The following is a 21,494-nucleotide window of genomic DNA, read 5'->3' on the forward strand; positions in this document are numbered from 1 at the left end:
AGCAGCATACCTTGAAATTGCTGCTACTTCACCTGGGGAAATCTACCTTGAGGATTTTGTAGAAGCAATAAAGCATGTATGTCAACATGATCTATACCATCCAATGGATAAAACTGGCTGCAGAATTCACCCTCGGAGTGCCAAACTCCCGCTGTCTAGATATTCAGAAATTTAAGTGATGTCAAGCAATTTCCCTTGGCTTAAAGTAATGCCAGTAGACAGACACTCTGACGCCAAGAGAGGATGATGGCGAGATAGTACGTCCCTCTCATTTTCACAAGAACTCGAGGGAACTGCTCCCATATCTTTTGCAGAATTAATCAAGATAAGTTAATGTGTGATAACATGTATCTGAAGAGCTCTGAAGGGAAGAAAACCTGAGCAGCTTCTGGCTCTCCAGGATTAACTGTAACAGCTCTCCAAGAAACACAAAGCTTTCCTTCTCTGCCCTGATCCACTCCCAAAACAGAGTTCATACTGTGGAGTCAGAAACATTGAGGATGAAAGTCACAGGAGGGCGACATGATGGAGAAGCATCTTGTAATACGAAAGCGTTAACATCCTATTGATGCTTTTGCACCCTGGCACAAAAAGATTTCACCTCACCTGTAAATACTCCTCCTTCTGTTACTCTTAGAACACTCCACAGTAATAATGCATAAATGGTTTCTGCATACACAAGCACAGATGTATTTTGAGATATTTCAGAGAGGTCTAAACCATATTTTGTTGCTAAATTACTAATGTGAGGCGTTTTACATTAAATGCAAAAGTCAGAAACTATTGGGACATTTGACTTGTGGGGAAGGTAGGAAACTGGAAGGAGGTTTTGATAGCAACAACGTAAATTGGAGTAGAAAGAGACTACTACCTCCGCACACACACACTTTTCTCTCTGTAACCCAAGTGTGCCAAACGAGCTGTTGCCTCCCCAACCAGTCTTGCCTTTCATATGATATTCCTTTTTATTCTTCTAACAGCTCTTTTCACAAAAACAGAATGAAAAGACAAGCTTGACTTCTACTTGCTCTGTAACCAAGACTTTAGCGTGCTGGTTTGCGAGACACTAGAAGGTGGGCCACGGGCTGATTGCAAAACCCCCACATGCAATCCCTTCACACTCAGCTGACGGGGACGAGTCGCTGCATGCAGGCAGACTCAGGCAAGAACCAATTCCCCACAGCAGTCAGTACCTAATTAAAAAGCTAACTGAAACAGTAAAACGAGGGTTTTGTAAGATAATATGGTTTTGCTTACTTCAATATAAACTACTTTGGTACCTCTCTCGCCCCCAGCTGCCAAACACTTGGAGGTAAGATAGTCTGCAGGATGTTTCTCTCAAAGGGGCTATGGTCCTTTGATTAGGAGCTTGCGAAGCACTGCCTTCCCCAGTGTAACACAGCAATTAACACAGTTCTCAACCAGCTATCAGCATCTGAAGACTCTAGTATCTGTGTAGCTTTATTCATCACAAATGAGGTACTTTGCAGATTGAAGAAGTCTTCTGGCCACATGACAGTAACTAACGCACCAGGAATCACATGCCAGCAAGCAAATATCTGCATCGAGTGCTTTGAAGTGTTCAGAGGGAATTCCCAATGAGTGCAATGAATTAGATCTAATTAATAAACCATGCTAGCAAGACATGGTCTGTCTGTATATTTGTGCTCACGGTCACTTCTAGGCACATACAGGCACAGATGTGGTGGCAGGCAGGCACCAGGCATGTGTACATTTATACACAAGGACATCACATATAAAGAGTTAGACAGACAAAGGTGTCTACAAGTATCACCAAGTATTTTTACAGAAAACACTATTTGAATGGAAAGCTCTCATGCTCCATTTTCTCACCTGCACTGTTCACAAGGTGACATATATAAGAAGCATCCCTGATGGCATGGATTAATAGAGCAACTTCAGAGGATGAGTTTCTACCCAGGTATTTATATCACCTCCCATTATGAGTGAGCTGACTGTATTTATAAAAGAAACTGTAACCCAAAAACAGCAGAAGTGTCAATGCATCAAAAATGAAGTCAAATAGGAAAAAAATTCCAAATTTGTCTGTTTTGTATGCAGATATATTGGATACAGAATAGCCTTCTAAACGAAAGGTGATTTGACCAGCATATTTCCCTGAGGCATAATTTGCCTGTCTAATGAAACAATAACTTCCCACTATGCAGTCATGAATAATGTCACCTGAAATAACGCATATTTCTTTAATTCAGGAATATATGGAAGGATGAAAAAAGCATTCCTATGTATAATAAATGAACAACAAAGCAGCAGGGCTGACATCAAAAACTCTCTCTTCTTTAGTACTTCAGAGTTATTCTTGCCAGAGATTAATAGTGAAAAACTAAAATCTTTCAGCTCCAGGTGTGTGAACATGAGTTTCAAAACCTGTATTACACAGAGAGACAATTTTCAGAGCTAAACACTAAACCATCACAGAAGTCTATGGGCTCTAGAGGGATTACTATAACTCAGATCCACAAGAATATTTAGGTGTCCGACTCTTTCAGCACCTTTGTGCTTTTGCATACTGATACCATTTTAACCATGTAGCCACGTGTTGCGTTTTGCATAGGCCCTCCTCTCATGCAGTGAGCAGGACAGAACTTCTTCAGAGGTGAATGAGAGGTTTGCAGTGAAGGAGGCAGCGCTCTACAGGACCACATCTCATCTGGTGCAAAACGCATAGAGCCAAACAAACAAGAGTTTTGTGGTTAAATTAGCTGAACGCTGACCTGAGAAATTCAATTCTACTTTGGCTTGGCCACAGAGCATACTGATATGAAGTCATGCCCTTAATTTCTGTTTCTCTTTTTATAAGTGCCTGTCAAAACCCTCAATCTGAAAATGATTCAGAGCTTTTCTTAAGTCAAGAGTAGTAGTACTGTGGATACATGCAACTCTATGAATTGAAGTAATATGGAAAGAAACAAAGTTGAGGTCTCAGCTATCTCAAGCTGCAAACTTAAAATCAGTAGACATCTATATTGCATCATACAAAATGGGGCAACTGCACCCAAATTACTTCCTAAGAAGAGATCCTGATACGTGCTAGTTTCCTAAAACAGGCCAGGGCATTGTATGCAACTGCCATTTGGCCAGGGACTGTGCTTCCAGTTTAATAGCATGGAGAATCAGAGGCCAGTGAACAGGCTGGTACCCCAGCCTTTTAAATTTACTATTAAAAAAATACAGTTTTTGAGCTTTGTTGCCCATCAAAAGCAAAACTGGGATTGTACCCTCTCCATCTCATGGCAACATTGTGAGGACTGGGACAAGCGAGTGGGGAATTCTCCTTGCTCAGCAGACACCTCCAGATTTTGACTCATCCTACTTCAAGATATAACAAACTGTCCTCTGCAAGTACCTGATCTGTTCCCCAGACCATAGAGGAAATGCTGAAAAGCAAGGAGCAAACTGTAGCAAACAATGTAGAAAGCCAGCAAGAATATTCATAATTCTGTCTTCCGAGCAGCATTTGAATTGTACGTAGTAAATAAAGACCAAGGCCACACCCTAAATGAAAACAAAATACTGAATAGTTCTTCATTATGTGAGTGCTATTTCCAGAGAAATGAATAGTACATAATTATGAAATTAACAATTATGATTGTCTAAATAATCTCATTGTAGAATTGGAGGGAGTCAAGTTACACGATCAATCTCAGATTCAGCATTTCTAGTTTTTCAGTACTTACACAAATAAGTACTTGAACTAGGGTCAGTACAATATATTCTGTATTGAGAAATGATATTATATAGTGCAGAAAAAGGATGAAATAAACATTAAACTCCTAACTGTAAAAGAAGTGCATCATATAAAGGCCTCTAGGAGACGCAGTCCGATCCACTTCAACCCGCGCAGGCTACAGGCACAGCCAACTCACATCCACGCTCAGCAGCCAGCCCAAACTCTGCGAGAACATGCAATCCCAACCTTATGTAAGTACAAGCATGAAATGCAGTTGACAGCTTAAACATTCCTTGTGTGACATCCACACGTGTCCTATGTAAGGAAAAAACAAAAGATTTTGATGGATTTTTTTTTTTTTTAATTCAATACTGTCAAGACAGCCTAATGAAGTACATGTGAATTTTTAAAGACATCAGAGAAACTTCTTTCAAAACCTTGCCATAAAAAACCGAGAGCAATATCCTCTCCCCCAAACAAATAATTTTCAAATACAGTGCTTACGACACCAGGCAGTAATTGTGAAACATTTTAGAATTCTGAGTACAACCAAAACTCAAATGTACGCTTCACTAAAAACTAATTGGAAAAACCCCTTACATTGGACTGTTTAACTCTTTCCATTGTGAAGCTCACTTATTTCAAATATACAGAAGCTAAAAGTGCTCTGTTAAATAGCAACACAATATTTCAGCCTGCACTGAAATTTAGGAAGCCACCCTATATATGTTATGTTAAAGCAGTAATGGTTTTTACAAGCAAATATTTAATTGTTTGCCTTATGAATGGATTCTTTTTGTTGAATGCCCCTTCAAGAATCTTCTGAAGACAATTACATTTTTAGTCTTATGGTTTCCACTTCAGAATGGACAAAACCCAACTTTTCTTTCAAATAAAGCCAACTATTCCTCCAGGCAATGACACTACCTCTGAACCATCCAGACAGGTGCTGAAATCAATGTTGCGGGGCTTGCAAAACAGAAAGTCACTTCCCACTCAGACAGTTAAAACCTGTCTGTAGCCAGTTGGACTCCTTGGAGCAACTGGATGCTCCAATAGTTTTGGCAGTACATGTTCCCATTTTCACTGGGGTTAGCCAGAACAAGATTAGACCACATTCCTGTTAGCCGACTCTGGCCGTGATAATCTACGCTTGTGTAACCTCAGGTACAAAGGCAGAAGTTTATCTCCACGTCTGAACGCAGCTAGCTCACTTTGCAAAACCACCTGCAGTGACAAGAGCAGCTCAATGAACCGATCTCCGAAGACTGGCAGCCCACTGAAGAGAGAGTTCAAGGTCACTGGCTTGATACTCAATAGCTTTCCTTAGCATCAGACTAACTCTTCAGACATGATTTCCACTACCAAGCATTCGTGGCAGTTAGTCTCTACTAGGGAAACTCCTAGCTGCTGGAAGGAAGCTTCTGTGACACAAGGTCTTCATTGCATTAAGGTCCTGGCGATGGAATCCATCTGTCCAGGAAAATGCAACTGGCTACAGTTGTAAGAAAAACCACTTGCACCTTCAAACAGCTCAGTGGTTTGTTCACACATCACCAGCGAAAGTAGGTAAAGCAGGAGAATAAGTTATTCCTCTTCATTTACAGAGAAAGAAGAATTAAAACCATATTAAAATGCTTTAACAGTGTTTAGGAATGGCTTTAACAGGAATTAGGGGGAGCCCTCCAACCAGAGAACAGGTGCCTGGGAGGTATCAACCCCAGCAATCTCTTGAATAGAAAGTTAATTAATAATATTAGAATAAAATATAGCAAACCCTATTAATGTTTTTAAATGGCAAGCAACATGCCTTTTTGCTTATGTATTTGAAAGACAACTGAACACCTTGAGTGCCTCCCAGCTAGTTATAAGGTGGGGTACAGGATGCAGCTCTACACACCACAAACCTTTCTCTCCAGCAATTTTTAAAAATTACAGGGGAAAGATATTTTGGTTCCAGTTAAAGCTAAACCCAATGTCTTTCAAAATTATTACTTTAGAGAAGTTTTTCTTGGTTTAGAAGCCATACTCTTGTGTTACGAGCTCTGAATCAGTCTCACATCTCTATTCTCTCAAACACTTGCTGTTTAGGACAGCCTTGGGAATCCTAGGCAATTAAAAAAGCATGCCTCAGTTTCCCTGAGTGGAGAGAACTAGCAAATGTATCACAGGGATATTAAAGAGTTAATTAGGTAGTGCTTTGTGCGTCGCAGCTTCACTGTTTCAACAACTCTCCAGTAACACCTAATTAACAAATCTCTGATGAGCTGTTTCTTAGAGAGCTCAGCATTGGTGCTCCGTGCAAATCTTCTTTAATATGCCAGCCATGCAGCTACGATGCCCCTGCTGCCCCTCGGTGAAGGTATATCATGATTCTTCTGGCTGGCTTTAAGCTGTCATTCATGCCCCCCCTGCCTAATAAAAAAGTTTATTTACTAAACTTCGGAGCATTTGGTACAAAGCAAAAAACAGCAAGCTACATCAAAGCCTTCCTATTATCACTCCCTAGTGAACTGTGAAAATATAAATTCAAAGCTGACAAGCTACTTAGACTTTTAACTAAAATCTGAGTGCAATTAACTTTAACCATGCCACTCTGCTACTGTACTTCTGGCACCAACTTTGAGAAGTGGCCCAAATTCTTCTGAGGAACAGAAAGACCATTTATCTACTATATTTATTCAGGGCAAACCTCCTCCTTCGTGTCAAGCAGGGAATGTAGCGTTGCTGACTGTGACTGGCAGTGATAAAGGAGCTGGTATGATTTTCAAATGAGTAGCCTGTCCCGCTTTCCCAAATGTTAGAGAAAAGTGAATAATATGCCCTCCTAAATAAGAACCGGCTACTGATTCAGAGATGCACACTGGGGAAAAGGTGCCTATAAATTACTGGACATATAAAGCTACTGCCTTAAGAAGGCCTTCTGCTTGGATCTCCTGCATAAAGGTATTTTTATTTGCAAAAGTTGATTAAGGAAAGTGATTCAGAAAGAGGAAGAGAAGGATCATTTGTCTATGGTAAAGTTAGGAAATGGCATTAATTTACAGAATAATTTGTATACATGTGGTGCCTTCCAAGGTTCCTTGAGGTCCTATGCACATTCTGTGTACTCAACCATTTCAGTAGTACCAAATCTGTAAGAAACCGTCACAAATATAATGCCTTACCTAAGCATCCATATGGAAAGGAAAATAATATAAAGCTTTTATATATTTGCAATATACGTATATAAATCAGGTGCTTCGTACCCAAAGCTCAAACCATTCCGACTATTTATATTTAGTGGAAGCTTTAAAACTGGAGGCCAAAATCATCATATTCAACGGAAAGAGGTGACCCTCAAATGCAGGTCATACCTTAAGTGGGTTAAATGGGCCTTCACTGGTGCTTTTCTCTTCCCCTGCTTCTTACATCACTATATTTAACCTCTCAGCTAGGATTAATCTCTCTCTACTTTAGGCATCTAGCTTAACTCTGAAACAATTGGAGAATATTGTCTTGACTCCATCACTATCAGCAAATCTCCACAGCAACAAGATATCCTGAAGGACAAAACAAGAAAGCTAAGTGGGTACATCTTGCATGACACCCTGAAGATGACTCTGTGTCAGGGCCCTTAAGTGGTATTAAACCCCATGACTGTCCCTTGAGAGAAAAGTCATGTTTTCTGTCAAGGACTTCAGACCCAGGAAGCCAGAGAACTCTGCTGCCAGCCTGACAATACAGGTTCCAGAAAAATTGGTTACTAATTAGGACGAAAGAGTTTTGCAGCTTTCAGTTGAAAACTTTTAACCGTAAAAGAAAAGATTGTTGGAAAAAATAAGTACAAAAAGTACTTTAGAGATGTCACGGCAAAATTCTAGTATTTTGTTGGTTGACATCAACTTGCGATAATTTTTCCTAGTTACCAACCTTGCAAGCTTCCTCCGAGAGTGCTACCAGTTCCCATCCCTTCAGCCATCCTTGCCATGTTCCCATGCTCTTTCTTTCAAGAATATCACCTGTATTTTTCGGCTTTGCTCCACAATGGTCTGGACTCAGTGCTAGTCCAAGGGCTTTGACAGGTGAACGCTGGCAAATCTTGCTGCGGCAGCTGAAGATGTCAGCAAACCCAGCTCCGCACATCTCTCTGCTCAAGGTTACTGTCAGCCCTATATAGCAAACTCAGCACTGAAGAACTGCCTGTAAATCAGTCAACCTAGTGCAAAGCCACCCTGCCGATACGTTAAGCTAAGAAGCCACGCTGTATCCTAGGCTGAGGCATACCTACGCTGTTTTTCTTCAGCTGACTGCAGCAAGGCAGGTTCCTGTAAGAAACATCCTACATCCCCATAAATTTATCCAAGCTCTTCTGTGCTCCGGTGAAGAGCATTTTGTTCCACTAATACCCACAGGAAAGAAAGAAGCTTCCAGACTGAAAGAACTTTAATTTTGTGATTTGAACAGTATCTGCAATAGCCCTGCAAGGCTTTAGATATTATCAAGTCTGTGGAGGTGCCAGATTTCGAGGTACAGAAGGCATCTAGGACCAGACAGGCTCTGTCTCACAACCATGTTGTGAGTTCTGCCATCCAGGGACAGCTCTGTGGGTTAAAGCAGAGGGGCAGCACCACCACTATACTGGAAGATTCCCAGAAAGCAAGCACAAGCCAGGACTGGGCATGAAGCCCTTTATTGTTATCAGTGTTTTTGTAAAGTCAGTTGCCAGGAGTGACAAACCTCTGTTTTCTAGTAGCAAGTGTTAAAATCAGAACACCCAGACTTTTGTTGCTGAAGAGCAAGGGCTATACCGATGGGCGTCTCTTGGAGACGCCCATTTCCCTACGACAACGGAGGAAAAAGGAACAGGCCATATTTTGTGCCTTTGGATGCGATCCATTGCAGTTGCTACACACAGCATTCCTTTGCCATTTGGTAACTGAGAAACACTAGGCTTATTAAAAAAAAAAAAAAAAAAAAACAAAACCCCGCAGTGCTCTGGTTGGTAAGCACTGGTCAGAGGAGGTCTGCTGTAATGAATGGATGTCAGAGAATCAGCAGCCCAAATGATACATTAAGTACTAGCTGTCAAAACAAGGGCTGCTACTTCACTTGACCAGAAGCAACCATTTATACAAACACTCCTGCAGGTAGATACTTCTTCACTTCGTGCGCGACCTCAACTTTCCAAGATTCACAGATCTGCAGGGTTACATACCCTCGCCCTCAGTCGTGCAAGTAACGTGATGCTCTGGAGCACGCTCCCCCTCCCACCCAGATTTTATGTAAACAGCCTTGCTTCTGCAGGGATTTCAGAAAAGCCGGAGACAGTCACGCTTCTGGAATCTCTGAAAGTTTAATTAAGTTACAGTGTCCTAAACCCATAATATAGCTTTTATAGGCACTGTGGCTGTAAGGTTCAAAAGGTAAACAGGGAAGCACATACAGTACACTTCAAACAGCTCTTCTACTTCTCCAGAAATAACCTTCAGGAGAAACTGAAAATGCATGATATACTTTGCACTTAAACATTCTCACCTATCATCTAAATATTTCAATGCACTTCATAAAGAACCTCACACTTAACACAAATTAGGCTAGTATCACCTACACGGGGCATGTGAATCATCCCCAGATTTAGTGATTGTGAAATTGAGATGCAGAGAATTAACTCGACCCAAGGCTGCGCAACATGTGAGCAGGACAGTGGTGAAAGCAAACCACGGAGCCCTCTCCACAGGCTCACTGCGCCTCACCTGAGCCACGTTCCTGGAATCCGCTGCGAGGTGATGTCCTCTGTAGACAAATCACCTGCTCAAATCCACCTTGGCATAAAAATGCCAAGGGGCTGAGAGAGAGGAGTTTAAAAGCAGCGATTAATAGAAGGCTTAACAAGGCGTAAGTTAAAATAGGGACATTTTGCCTTCTAACTTCTCAGTGTGCAAGTTACAACAAAAAACTTCCTCTTCCAGTCACTTGCTGACGTGTAAGATTACACAAGTTTCTCTCATCACCTCAAAGTTCAGCCCAGCATTCTCACTGCTTTTAAGACGAAACGTAAATGAATGCCTAAGCTTTCAGCATTAGCACAGTCACAGATATTAAGAAGCCGAAATTAGGTCACTTCGGCCAACACTGAATCGCTCCCCACAGAACATTCATTCTTCAATTCAGGAGGAGAAATGTTTTTAGGTAGAAGCAAACTTGAGAACTGGATAACCCGACAGTCATGTGTTTCATTATATCACTGCCCCAGATTCAAGCTGAGCAGCACCAAAAGGTTTATATAAGCAGACTATTATGGTGGTCTTCGTGGAACAATTTGAGTTTTGAACTGATGCCATTACTGGACAGATTGAGAACATAGAAAAGGAAGATATTCAGAAAACTTAATAACCCACTGGACTAAATGTGTTGTTTACTGATTAAGGACCTGATACTGGGACGAGCTGAGCCAGCCAAGTAAATAAAGATTTGAAGCTCTAAGATAATTTGAGAATTGTTGGAGGAAATAGCTTTTGCTTGAATGTGACAGCAGTGGCATATAGAGTTCGTAGCTCCTGATATGCTGTGCATCAAAACAGAATTCAAGAAGTTGTCTTTGCTGCTTTCTATGACATTTTTCATATCAAATTTCTTAGTGTCTTAATACATTAGTAGTTGCAGAGAAATTCCACTTCTACTGCTATCCAGAGGACCTTACAGTTATTTTACTGAATAACAGCTAAACCTAGGAAGTGTTCCAGGTACCTTGGAGTGTTTGGTACAGACTAAGGTGCTTTTCGAATATAGTTAAGAGTTACAGGAGTAGATAAGAGGTGGGGAAGATCAACAAAAAACTCCTGCTTAATTACTTACACTGTTCCCGTTTTTCTCCTAGAAATATATGAACCTAGAAAGATATGAATATGAAATTCATATTATTAATATAATATGAATATATTAATAAGACATCAAACAAATATATACACAAAGGGTTACCTGAACTAATAAATAACTAGAATTGGATTATTTTTTCCCACATCTAAGATTTTTACTCTATTATGAGATACAGCGGTCTAATGAATAATAATAATAAAAAAGCACCTGCAAGCTTGCACTTGACTGCAACAAGACGTTTGTAGTAATGCCTATTTCTCTAACTGGAAATATTCATTGCAAAACATACAAGTTGATTATTTTAAGCAAAAACAGAAAATTGATCACATTTCCTGTGAACTAGAAAGCATTTCCTAATTAGCATTAGCCTTTGACTAACTTGTGGTACTACAGTAACTTTCTTCTACTCCCAAGCTTACAGAAACGTCTGTAAAAAAGTATTGAGAATAAATAATTTTCTTTCAAGTATTGAAGTACTGACTGACATTTAAATTCTTCAATATTTTGGAAAATAGGATTTTAGGCCAGACAATATTTTTGATCTTCTCTTCATTTGTTAAAAAACAACCTGTAACACACAGGTGACATAGGATCTAGCTAGCCTGAGTTTGACTCTGCTGCTGTCAAAAACATGTCCCAGCAGTCGGAAGAAATCAGCTTATGGTGAGAACAGAGCAGATTTAAAATAAACCCCAGCAAAACAGAAATAATAAAAAAGAACTAAATTATGAGAACTCTTCAACCCTGTGGATAGCCACACTTTTCACCATCTGTCCCCTCTACTATCCATGGTCAAATCATCCCTGGTCTTGTCCTTTTCAAGGGAGCTTAAAGTTCAGTGTAAGGGCCATCCACCAAAGCACTAGTGCTTAACTTCAGCTGAGGTAAGTGCGAGCTGGTCACCAAAACAGCCCTGGTGATTCTGGATCCTGGACGTGAGCATTTTCTACCAGCAGGTTAAACTCATCTACGCAGAACCTTCTGGAGGTCCATCGCAGACTACAACTATCTTCCACAGAAATTAATTATCACAGACAGCATCATCTTCTGCTCCAAAGCCAGAGCACACTTCAACTTGTCTTCACTAATACTCACTGGGTTCGTATTACTGAAAGTCTGCCAAATCAAAACACTTGAATGCACAACCAATTTCCCCCAAGGAGAGAAAGAACAAACTACGCAAAACAGACAGACGTCACATCCCTTAATCCAGTGCAGGGAAGAGTTCAGACACTGTTACGTGCATGGAAATTTCAGAATCTGTACAGTAAAGTACCCAAACGCTTTCCAACTCAGCAAAACTCCAGTTTGCTTGAGCTCCCCTCCACTCCCTTTTCTGTTGCTTATTTCAGCTGTTAGACCCTTGCTTCCCTGCTCTCTCCTCTCAACAACAGACAATCCGGGTTTCCAATCAAAATTGGACAATATTCATCCTTAACACCAAATCTGAGGTCCTTCCGCTAAAGCATTCTGTGATAGAAAACAACAAGCCATCATCATCAAGATATTGGCAACTGACAGATCATTTTAAAGATGATGCTAAAGCAAACAGAGCATGGAAGGTACCTACTAGCCCACTGCATGATCATTTTCTCCATCATAATCTTTCTCTTTTCTTAACGGAGGGATACATGCCATTATTAGCAGTTGGTCAAATTAGTGACATAAGTCACTAATAAGCACATCACATTTGCCTATATATATATATATGACAACAACACAATTATTCAAAGGAAACACACTGGGATTTATGATAGTTTGCAGAGTGAAGCGATAGATGTAGGGAAAAATACAGACAATGGATTTCTTGACCTTATCTTATTACTTTGAGAAAACTCAAATGAACCCAAATTAACTTTAAATTGCCAAACTTTTCAAACATGTCAGGCAGCTGAAGTGAGGTCAGAGAAAGGAGGGAGTACCTCATGCGTTCTCAAGGTTACCCTCATGGGGAAGTTTACCATTAAATCATACTCCAGCACTAGATATTTCTCCTGATTGGAGAGGAAAAACAGCAAATGCTCACAGCTGAAGAAAGAACAATTCAGTAGAGAAGCTGAAATACTGGATTGGAAGTGGAAAAGCTTCTTTGATTTTAAGCACTTTCTCAGGCTGAATCATTTCTTTTGCTCCAACTTCTGGTTTGCTTAACCCATCTGAACCAACTAGCAGTTTCATGATCAGTTGGATGAGCCAAAATCCGAAGACACCCTTGGAGAAAAGTTAGACACCCTTTAATAACTAAAAGTTAGCAAAAATAAGACTGTGCTACGAACATCCAATCCTTCTGCAGGCTACTTGAGTGGATCCAGCAGCCGTCTTAGAGGGTAATCAAATGTGTTCTATTCCCTGAGTTCTGAGAGAGAACACATGCTGCAATTTTCCTCTCATTCCCACAGCAGTATTATTCCCACAAGATACCAATCCCAAATGCCATCTCACACCACCCCGACTCCTCACACACAGAGGAATACGGATGGTGCAGAGGACCATCATCTTGGCTCTGTGCTACAGCAGCAGCAGGACGAGCATGCAGCGTGCTCTTGCACCAGGACGCCAGGGAAAGCAGGGCAGGTAGCAGCCTGCGAGATCAACTTGTTGTCAAGAACTCGCCCACCTGGCTTTAAAATCAACAGGAAGCCACCTGCTTAGTTCACACTTCCATATACAAATCCTGTTATGATAGGATCAAAAAATGTACTTTTCCTTGTTTTGAACTACTGCAGTGGAATTTTTCTTTTTTTTTTTTTAAGAAAGCTCTTTGATCAGACAAATATTTTTAAAAGGAAAAACAAAACAAAGCCGTCCTATAAAAGCACAGGCCTATGACAAGGGCTGTTTGGGAGGAAAGGATTACACATGACAAAGATAAGGTTAACTTCGTTCTCTAGTACCCGAGCCCATATTCTTAGGTACTGGCATGTTACTTTCTCATAGTATACACACAGTTAAAAAAAGAAAAAAGAAAAAAAAAAGAAAAAAGAAAAAAAGCACAATTAGGATTTGTTTTGTGCACCCATTTAATCAGCTATGCCTAACATCATTGTTTTATGGTTCCTTACATGGTTACACTGCTTCAACCCTATTCATACACGCCATGTATAAGAGTGGTTCCGGATTACATTTTTATGCATGTCATTTAAAGCTGGATTTCCCCCCCTCCTTTTTTTTTTTTTTTTAAAACACTTTCAGTGAAGAATCCCACTGGGGAACCATCTTTTCAGGATAAGGAGTTTTACAGTATACAGATGACAAAATTCAGCATATAGATGCCAAAAGCCAGTACTAACTGAATTGGGTAAGATGAAGTCTTTTACCAACACAGACTGCATCTTATTTCATATATTTTCCCCAGTTATTTCATTAGATCCATTTATGGATGTCAGCTTTGTTCATGCAGTGCCTGAGGACTGGACACGACCCCCAGAACAGTCTCAATACATTTAAATGACAAAAAGCTATGAGCCATTCTGATTAGAGACCCACTCAATCTCAATACAAAGCCATGACAACGATTTCCCCTCGCCGCCCCTTTGGGGGGGAAAAAAACCCTTTAGGATTTTTTTGCCATTCAGAAAGCAGAAGAACTACAATCGTAATAAAGTTCTGTTTGGGCTTTTCCTCTTGAAAACTTTCACAACCTAAAAACTCCCACAATGCAAAAAGCAAGGGCAGCAAAAATACACCTCCAAAAATGCAGTGCAGCTTTCACACAAAGTGTAGTTAAAAAATGACTAAGTTTTCTTGATATATGAATTTGCGGGTAAACCATTTATCAATGACCTGTTTACCTGTGCAGCAGAGTCCCTCAAGCCGAGGGCCATGTCATTCCCCTTTGACTGATTAATTAGCCAATCAAGGGATATTTTTCACTGTGAGGCATGATGGTTTATTCCAGCTAATGCATGGTCTCTAATGGTAACACATTAAAGCCAACTCGGCTCTTTAAGCCTATCAAAGTGACCAAAAGGGAAGGAGAGAAGATAAATCAAAAGAGCTCCCCCCAGTTTTGTTTCTGTTCCTAACAACCCCCCCAAGGAACTAACGTAGAGGCAAGACTCTTCTCCAGTGAAGAGAGAAGAAAAAGCACCATTTCTTCCAGACTGGGAGATGTCTCCTGCTCTCCCTCTCTGCTGACATCTGAACAGCAATAATTTATCCTCAGTTGATTAACAAGGTGCTTATAGAATAGGCAACAAAACATCAATACTTTGCTCTTCCTCCTTTTATCAAAAGCACTACTAGGACACCATGCTGGGTAAAGTATTTTTACCAGTGCTCCTGGAACAATCCTATCTGCACAGAGCAGTATTAAAAATATGGCCCAAATTAACACCTTGAGCCTAATTCATTGTTTTTCTGACTTGCTATATTCGGTATTACAAGTTACCAGCTCAGAGCAACAGGATTTTAGATCTACTTTATGCTAGTCTGGACTGCCAGAAGATTTGCTCTACCTGTACCATGTAGCCCTTCAGCTGTATTGTCATGCTGTCCTTGTGAGTTTGTGTCACCAACCTGTACTGGCTGCTCCTCAGGCATGGGCAACGGCCTCGTACTGCTAACTGCTGCCAGAATCTGTTTCTGAGGAGGGTTTTTCTTCTTCTTTTTTTTAGGAAATAATCCCTCTGGCTCTTAAAAGTCCATGGTATGCAGCAGAGCAAAACTGGACAGGCCAAAGAAGTAACTGCAGTATTACAAAAGTAGTAAAAAGCCTTTGCTAATGGTAATTTTAATATATTTAATTCAAAGAGTCAGAAAGAAAAAACAGAAGGTGAGCACACAAACCTAATGATATCCTTTAATACCGATGCTGCAGAACACAGCGAGCTCCCATCGAAGACAAGGAGAACTAAGCTGCTGTAAGCTGAGTGTTACCATTTCCTAGATCACGAGTCTAAAAATCTGTAGGGAGCAAGCCATGCCGGTCAAAGCAGCAGTGAACTAGAGGCTGACAGAAACCTTTCTAATCAGAAGCAGGTTCCTGGGGATACCAAAGGCGTAAAAGCACCATTATACTGTCTTGCAGACTCTGCCACTAGGTCACCAGCCTGTTCCCACTAACCAACATTTAAAAAAAACCCAAAAACAAATGCAGCCTTCACAAGAACTGAATAATCACGTGCTTACAAGAACATAGTCAGCTTTTGTACTGAAACAGAACATATTAGGAATATAACTTTTTGGATAGGATGCACCTCACTGCCAGATGTCCCCTACGGTCAGTGAGGAAACAGGCACGTATCTCTAGGAAGAGTTCGCCTTCATACGTCTTTACCACCTTTGGAGACAGTGAACGCATCTGTTTGAGCACCTGTGCCCCATCACTATGAAGGGAGTCTGGAGAAGATGCCTAGATCTTCTACCAATAAAGTCAGGTGGGATTAAATCCCACCTTTTGTCACCTATGTTTTCATTCGCCTTGATTCTTGATAAAACGTTACATTCACTCTTCCCAATGACACACAACACATTACATACTTCTGTGCTGAAATGGTCAAGTCATATATAGGAATAAGCATTGTGCAGTTCTAAATTTTAACCCCAAATCTGACAAACTCTGTAGCCTGAGGATAATTATAATACCTAGGCACAAGATACTCAGTGCCTCTAAAAATGCAATTATTCTCTCTGACAATAAATGTATAATAAAAAAAGAAGGCAATATGTTAAAGACACTATCTCAGTGTTTTCCTACTGTCTTCCTCCGGAACACACTGACAGCAATTACATTTTTACTCTGATTTCTTAAGGAAGCAAAGTTTCCATAATCATTCTGCCCAGACATTTGTGTACATCATGCACTCCTTACTCTCCAACAACTTTTTAATCCAACCTAACATAAGCGTAGAGATTTCAAAGATATTAAGACTCTAAAATATTTCATGACAACAGGCAGCTGGACAGAGAAGGCCAACAGATCAGCACGCACATGGACAGGGATTTCAGCATGAGCTCACCTCCTTTAGTCACACAGATTCCAAGCACAACACAACCACAGGAAACCAAACTCCAGTACTGGAGCCACTCACAGAATGACTTGCTGGGAGATGTTTTACTTAAACCAATTCACCTTTGCCCATTCCAACAGGTCTAAAAGTGTTAAATTCATTTTCTTCTTGGCGTCACTTACTAAGGAGCTGGGATTTCCCTTAGGAGACTCTTCCACTGCCCTGCTGACATCACTGCGAGGAAGCTTGCTGAAGAGTAAGCTTGTGTCTTCCTTTTTCTAATTGAAGTTCTCATCCCCAGTACCACTCCTGGCTTTTGCCTACCCTGATTACTATCCCTTCCCTTCCTCTGTTCCTCCCTCCCCCCAGCCCCCAGATATTTATAGGCAGAGAGGTCATCTTTTTCTGCCTCTTTTTCTGAGATGAATGTATCTAGTTCCTCCACTCTCTCCTTCTAGGACATGCCCTCTAACCCTGTCGCCCATTTTACTAAATCCTTTTGGACTCTCTCCAGGTTTTTGATGTCCTTTTTCTGTTCTGCTTCTCAGTCCCAAATACCTCATGCTAGCTGCGGTCTCCAAAGCAGAACGGTGAAAAACCTAAGTTAATTTTTAACTAATTTTTCTCTTCTGCAGTTTTTTGTTCCCCAACAGTGCTGGAAAAAGGAACAGAAAATTAATTTATACACTACCTCTGCAACAGAGACTTCTGTCACAGGTAAAAAAAAACAGACTAAACTTGCAACTTGCTTAAAAGTCACAATTGTGAAACCCACAAACATCAATATCCTGATTGGTATTTTGCAGAGAGAAAGTTGAGGTGAAGAGAAATATATCAGTTTAGCCATAGCTTCAGTGAGCCCATGGCAGAGCCAGACTTTAATGGATTTTCAGTTATGTCCCTTAAGATTAGCCAACATGATTTTCTGATAAGTGCTGGGAAATGTAAGTCAGTCGAGGAAGTTCTGCAAAATGTGTCAGAAGACAATTTCCTGATTTAAAAAAAAAAAAAATGAAAAAGCAACAGGGTGGATAGTTACATTTCTAATGACTAACACGGAAGAAATCACCAGAAACTTGAGACTTTCGGGCTACTTGGATTAGGTGGTTTAGGGGAACTTACCCAAGTTTACATCCAAGTTACAAAAATTTGGAGGAAGCAGATTACTCATCAAATGGCCTGAGACATGGAAGTGAGATGGATGCAAAACATTCAGTTTTCTATGCATCTCAAACAGAGTTATTACAAATGCGCCAGCAAATCAGAACTACTCCCCCAGCCCCCAAAGCGAAATCAGTGCCAGAATCATGTTGTTCAGCAACCAAGTTGGGACTGTCTGTAACTCATTCCCAAATCCTCAGTCTCACTCAGGAGCATTTTCTCCAGTGATAAGGCTTCATCAGGAAACACAGCTGGATGGAGGAAGGAAATTCTGAGAAGCAAAAAAAATAGTGGGGGTTCCAGGAAGTTCAACCAGATAGGAACTAATGGAATTTGTTTTTCTGTCTCCCCAGCTCCCAGTGTTCCTAAGCAAGTGAGAAAATCAGAGGCAAAGTGGGGGCAGAAAAAGTCTGGCAGATCTTACCCTGCAAAACAGGTCCTCACTGCAGGTCTCCAGAGAGCATCATAATTACAATTCAATATTTTCGATCACTTACTCTCCCTGGGAAAAACTGCAGACGTTTTCAATTTAGGTCCACTCTGAAGCCCAGCCATTGTTTTCTTCTCCCTGTTTTTTGACTTTTATTTTTTTTTTTTAAACAAAGGTCCCCATGTAGTTTATTAAGGTTTTAGTTGGACACATGATTTATCAAAAATAATTTAAAAAAAAAGTACCGTTATGTTTAACATTCAGGAGAATTAAAGGTTGCAACTGCCTATGATTACTAACACATATCTCAGAACCATCAAAACAATAGCTTAAACTAGTATCTCGGTCTTATTACTTCTAGAGAAACTCCTTTCGACCCTTAGGGGCAAACAGCATTTCCTTCCATATCCTTTGCAATTCCACTCTTTTGCAATCTTTACAATCGTCTAGCTAACTCCCTCTTCCTTTGATAAGGTAGATAATCCAAATTTCAACATCCCCAATTACTGCAGTAGTGTCAGTGTGAAACAAGAGGAAAGATCCATTAGTCAGATCAGTCCTAGGCTACTGAGACAGTTAAAAAGTGAGTCCGAGATCAGCTCTACAGTTAAGACTGCTCAGACTAAGCTAGCACAAAACATCTGCCAAAGACTACTCCACAGGTCAAGATCATAAAATGACTGCTAATAACTATACTAGAAAAGACTGAATACGACTAATTGGAACAGTGTTTCTGTGACATACCTGATTTGTTGAGACACCATTTATCACAGCAGCAGTTCAGAGGTTACATATTTTTGACAAGCAGTTCAGAAGAACCAGGATTATCTTGCTGATCCAGAGACCATGTCACTTAGCCTTCAGCCCTTCCACTAGTTTCCATTTGACCACAAGCACAGACGGAGTTTCCTGGGTTTTGCTTTTTTCCCCCCCTTTCCTAATCTTTAAGAACAGTTTGGTATAACACCAACCAACCAGCCAGACCTAGTATGACAGTGCCGATGAGCACCAATGTAATGCCACTGCCAGCTCTACCGCACGTTAGGCCATTTGTAGAAACAGAAAAGCCCAAAGGCAGTGAGTACAACAGCTCTTAGGAACAAGAGAAGCTCCACAACCCACTCAGATGAAAAACCTGGCCATAATGCCATCAATGGCGTACATCCTTAAACGTTTCTATGACTTCCACTGTATCTCTGATGCCTACAAAACTGCAAATGATCACCCAAGTGAGATCGTTTACAGTGTAAGCGTTTTGTTATTCCAAAATGATCCCATCTCCTGCTCTTTAAGTGATCTCTTTCATCCATTCACTGAATTTTGTCAGAGGCTTAAATTGGAGGCTTTAAGAGATGGAGACAGTAAAACTCAGTTGGACAAGGCCCTGAGCAACTTGCTGTAGCTGATTCTGCTTTGAGCAGGGCGGTTGATCTGGAGACCTCAAGAGGTCTCCTCCAATCTCAGTAATTCTGTGATTCTACGAAAAGCAAGTTCCTGCATCTTTCCATGAAGTTATACCCAAGATGGTTCTGATCCTGGACTGAAACAACTAGAAATAGGGGAAACAGAATTATGCTGAATATCTTTGTCAAAAGATGACAACTCTATGGCGAGTTGAGGACAGGTCATTCAATCCAAACCAAATTTTTACTGAATGCTTCTCAAACTGCACCTCTGAAAAAAGAGGAATCTAATACCTCAGAAAGTGCCTTAAAGATAGGACTTCAAGCTACAGGATCAATACATTACAGGTACTTCCTTGTATCATCTCAGTTGCAACTACAGCTTGAACAGGGACCACTGCATACAACTGTTACTAACGGTTGCAGGAGCTGCAATTAAAAGGGACTGCAGCCTACCACAGCCCGAAGGCATACCTCAGGGCTCTGATGGACACCAGGACTCTTCCTACATTATCTCTACATAGAAACAGATAGGACCAACTCACTTCCAGGAGAATGACAGCACTTTCCTGCTCCTGCAGTGCGCTCTCTGCCACATCATGGAAATGCCCAGAGCCTAGGGATTTCAAAACAGAATGCAAACACACACAGAGAACAGTACTGCAAATCCTCACGGGGCAGTTCCATTTATGCCACCTTAAGGACCAGGCTCTGGAACATGATGGAAAGGGATCATGAGAGTTCATGGGTGCAATGAAATGAAATTGTTCAGAGCTGGAGGGCCTGAGCAATGCATTTTTGTTCTGTGCAAACTCCACAGATCTCTGATCCATGAAGAAAAGGAGAGGGGAAAAAAAAACCAAAAAAAAAGCAATTGTGCTGCCTCTGGCTTTCTCTCCCTGTGGCTGCTTAGCAGCAGACGGTAGTCAGAAGACGACAATGCAGCTCCAAATTACATTACCTCCTGCCTGTATTTGCATGTGGAAATCTGGGTGCTTAACAGGGAACAGTCTGTGACTTTTTGCCAGAACCTTGACCCATTAGCTCAGTGTTCAGTGATGGGAAAAAGGAAATCTGCACAGTAGCCATCAGCCAACCACTGCATCGGTCAAGGAATTAGCAAACGCATGCACAAACTTACATACCCTTCACAAGCAGCCATAAAGGCACCTGATCTGCAGTGTCTATCAACAAAAGAACAAACGCTTTGCAGGATTAAGTCCCAGAAGCAGCAACAGCGCTTTCCAAATTTATTTTTCGTTTCAAAAGATGCAGGACACGCAGAGAAAACAAGACCAACTATTTGGGACAACTCATGGGTGGCCAAAACCTACTCCCTTAACCACAGCACTGTTGATCTGCATTAAATCCCAGTTTGTCTTACTTCATATTGATCTGGCAGCAAGGGAGCCAAGAAGTAGACCCATAGCAGATTTAGGTGATCAGAAGTGTTAATCAAGGGGGCTCCGACAGTGCAAGCTTACCTGCAGCATTTGAGACCTCTAACCGCTCTCATGGACTTGAAGTCCCCAAACGCTTATTTCAAGACAGTAGTAAGTTAAGATGGGTTCTGTTGTGGCTGATGGCCTCCTCCCAAGATCTCACCTTTCAAGCCAAACCATGTGACTTGTAACAAAGGTTCATACTGTTTTTCACAGTGGCAGACAAGACAGGACAGTTCTTAATTTGTTCAAATTTCTTCTAGCCTCCCAGTTTAATTAACTGTAACTGTATTTTTGTAGTTTAGAGAACAGTACTTAGAAAACAGACTTGACATTTTTCTCTGTCCTACCAATGACTTTAAAACCTACAACAGATTCACTGAAATTATAACACTATATGACATAATGGCAAGACCAAATCCTTCAAACTGTTCAATTCGAGACACCCCACTGAAATATTACTTATTTTATAGTAAGAGTTTTTTCCAGTGAATAATCCCCAGTGGATCGCTATTTGTTCTTCACAAGCTCCCTTGT

General features: G+C 40.9%; 1 protein-coding gene across 5 annotated transcripts in view; it reads right to left on the minus strand.

Annotated features, from left to right (window-relative positions):
* Positions 1-21,494, minus strand: part of PINX1 (PIN2 (TERF1) interacting telomerase inhibitor 1) — a 63,878-nt gene that overhangs the window by 26,590 nt on the left and 15,794 nt on the right. The gene's annotated exons all lie outside the window — the stretch shown is intronic.

This window comes from Calonectris borealis, chromosome 3 (genome assembly GCF_964195595.1).
Source record: "Calonectris borealis chromosome 3, bCalBor7.hap1.2, whole genome shotgun sequence".
Classification (NCBI taxonomy): Eukaryota; Metazoa; Chordata; class Aves; order Procellariiformes; family Procellariidae; genus Calonectris; species Calonectris borealis.